The following is a 3438-nucleotide window of genomic DNA, read 5'->3' on the forward strand; positions in this document are numbered from 1 at the left end:
AGTTCATCATGTCATGTAGTTATGCTTTTGTAATTATTGCGCTTACACGTATTTCGAAAGAAAAGAAAATTCCACTACTCATTCAATGCAGGTAATTTTCGACATATTTCGGTCTTTTAACGTGCTGAGGAAAAGAGCAGGCAGAAGTTGTCTATGAAACTTCCACTGGAATGGGTTACCAGTTATCTGGTAAGGCATTAGTTTTTGACACAGCTGCATCAAATATGAACGCTTTCAGAGTTGTTTAAATTTTGACTGAACACGTTTTGGAAGACCTTCCTTATTTACCTGGCAGGCATCGTAAACATGAAACAGTTCTCAGCATATCTGAGGAATAGGTGAGCTGTATAAATCGAAGTCCGGTCATACCAAACTTGAAAAAAATTCGAAACGCTGGGTCTGGAATCAATGTTATTAAATTCTGAACTGTCATTTAGGACAGTAACGTCAAGAAACTCTTGAATCAAGTTGATATATCTCGAATCCTCGATTCTGTTCGGAATACTTGAAGAGAACAGTGGCTTAGACAACATTATAATAACGGTACAGAATTACTGTGATCTCTACTGTCGAAGCGTCATCTCGTAGGGTATCTTTCCTAGTTCCAGGGGTTGTCCATCACGCACGGTAGACAATGAACAATACGTTTTCCTTGAAAATGTCTATGTTCCGTGGTGAATTTGAATTACTACAAGAGAAGATTCCAGGTTCTGATGAATTTGAAATATGCGTACGCGAGGAGAACTCAATTCTTGATATTTTCATTTTCCTTATCATTGTGTATGTCAAAGCAATCTTCTGTGACCTTCTCAAGTTAAAGAACCTTAGTTGTATTTCAGCATTCTTTCAAAAATTCATAAATACCACGCTGTTCATTGTGATACTCTGATGTGGGTTAAAAAATAAATAAATAAACTGAAAATCACTTACAGTACCTGTCATCTGTGGTTAGCTTTCTGAATCAAAATTAAAATAGCCAATGCACTGAATCGTATGGCAGAACAATCAAACTATTATATTAAAAGGATTCAGGCACGAATAGAGCAAATACAAAAAAATGTCAGTAACACAACGGAACTCTTTGTTTCTAATCAAATAAGGGTATTTTCTAAGAGATGTGATTTGAATGACAAATTATGAAAGATAAATGTTTCCAGAATGAGATTTTCACTCTGCAGCGGAGTGTGCGCTGATATCAAAACTTCCTGGCAGATTAAAACTACGTGCCCGACCGAGACTCCGAACTCGGGACCTTTGCCTATCGCGGGCAAGTGCTCTACCATCTGAGCTACCGAAGCACGACTCAGGCCCAGTACTCACAGGTTTACTTCTACCAGTATCTCGTCTCCTACCTTCCAAACTTTACAGAAGCTCTTCTGCGAACCTTGCAGAATTAGCACTCCTGAGATACTGCAGAGTGAAAATCTCATTCTGGAAACATTCCCCAGGCTGTGGCTAAGCCATGTCTCCGCAGTATCCTTTCTTTAGGAGTGCTAGTTCTGCAAGGTTCGCAGAAGAGCTTCTGTAAAGTTTGGAAGGTAGGAGACGAGATACTGGTAGAAGTAAAGCTGTGAGTAGCGGGCGCTAGTTGTGCGTGCTTCGGTAGCTCAGTTGGTAGAGCACTTGCCCGCGAAAGGCAAAGGTCCCGAGTTCGAGTCTCGGTCGGACACACAGTTTTAATCTGCCAGGAAGTTTCATATCAGCGCACACTCCGCTGCAGAGTGAAAATCTCATTCTGGAAACATCACCCAGGCTGTGGCTAAGCCATGTCTCCGGAATATCCTTTCTTTCAGGAGTGCTAGTTCTGCAAGGTTCGCAGGAGAGCTTCTGTAAAGTTTGGAAGGTAGGAGACGGATACTGGCAGAAGTAAAGCTGTGAGTACCGGCCGTGAGTCGTGCTTCGATAGCTCAGATGGTGCAGTTCAGCGCTAGCGGCCGTGCGGAGCGGAGGTCCGATACTTCCGCCTGTGCGGCGTGTGCGAGTGTTTGTTTACTTGTCGACTTAGTCTGCGCGCGGGCTAATAACAACGATCATGGCGAACAAGTACAGAAAAACTACATTACGATTCAATTTCTACAAAGACTACGAAAGACCAAAGGCTTTAGCAGTGGAACGATTCATACGAGAGGACGTCAAGATACCGCCAAACGATATTGTCGGAATTCACCTGTCCATCGTTAGTCCCACGGTATATGTTAAGATGGTAAATGACGCGGCGTGTGAGAGAATTCTACAGGCGACAAAAGCAGGTCTTCGATTTTGCCATAGTGACGGGAATGTCGGCACGGTAACTGTAGAACATGCTGGTCTGGGTGTACGGACAATACGTGTTTTTGAGCTGCCATTTGAGCTCCCGGCTGACGAAGTTATTGAGGCTTTTAAGCCATACGGCACGGTACATGGTCACACAGCAGAATGCTGGACACAATTCGCCACGTACCCCGTGCTTAACGGAGTGAGACAGATCACTATTGATCTTCAGAAGCATGTACCATCCTATCTGACAATTGGTGGTTGTAGGGCGGTGGTGATTTACGATGGGCAACCACGTACATGTTCTGGCTGTGGCCAGGAGGGACACCTCAGGTCGAACTGTATGCAACGGCGGATTACGCAACTGCCTTCAGATGTGCGGGAGCCGTCGTCAGAGATGACAGTACTACCGATCACCTATGCCAAAGCCCTCACTGCGTCCGCTGATGACCGAAAGGACACAGCCCCGGCGGAAGTTCCCGATGGCACTCTCCGAAACCTTGTAGCAGACGTCGGGATGACAGAGGATGCTGCTCCATCGAGCATACAATCTACGGCGACAACATCAGTTGACACCGAACTCCTACCGAACACACCGATAGTACACGAAGCAGTTCCAGCCACTACGGATGCTGTTCCGTCTGGAACGCACTCTGTGACGACAACATCAGTTTCGACCGAACTCCCGCCAACTACAACGATGGGACTCGAAACACTTCCAGTTCCTACGGATGCTTTTCTGTCGGGCAGCCGTGATTCCCTACAATCTGAGGACACGGAAGGAAGATCACGCAAACAACATTCCCCGAAAAGGAGGAAACGGCGTCGTCGCACGACATCTCCTAGGGATGACTTCCCTTGCCCCAACGACGATGCGCCTGTGGAGCAAGACGACACAACAGCCTCTACGAAGCAGGATGAGGCAATGGAAACTGTTCGATCAGACCCGCAGCGGTCTGTCACATTGACGGTAGCGGGACGTGGTGATGCTGAAGAGGAACCACAACCAGTTGGCTCTCCAGACGCAGATGCTGTGGCTATGGACACGAGTATATCACTGCCTGCAAAGATGTGGTATGACGATATTGAGGAGGCGCCGGACGTCATACAGAGGCAGCCGGCACCCACAAAGACGGCCTAGTAATATCTGAAGGTGAAGAGAGAGGGGCGAGAGAACGTCTTCTA

General features: G+C 46.3%; 1 non-coding gene across 1 annotated transcript; it reads left to right on the forward strand.

The window, feature by feature from the left end:
- The first annotated feature begins 1596 nt into the window (after positions 1 to 1596).
- On the forward strand, positions 1597 to 1671 carry Trnas-cga (transfer RNA serine (anticodon CGA)). Its single transcript has one exon. It is a non-coding gene; the product is annotated as a tRNA-Ser (tRNA).
- The last annotated feature ends 1767 nt before the right edge of the window (positions 1672 to 3438 follow it).

The sequence above is a fragment of the Schistocerca gregaria genome, chromosome X (genome assembly GCF_023897955.1).
Source record: "Schistocerca gregaria isolate iqSchGreg1 chromosome X, iqSchGreg1.2, whole genome shotgun sequence".
NCBI classification, from domain to species: domain Eukaryota; kingdom Metazoa; phylum Arthropoda; class Insecta; order Orthoptera; family Acrididae; genus Schistocerca; species Schistocerca gregaria.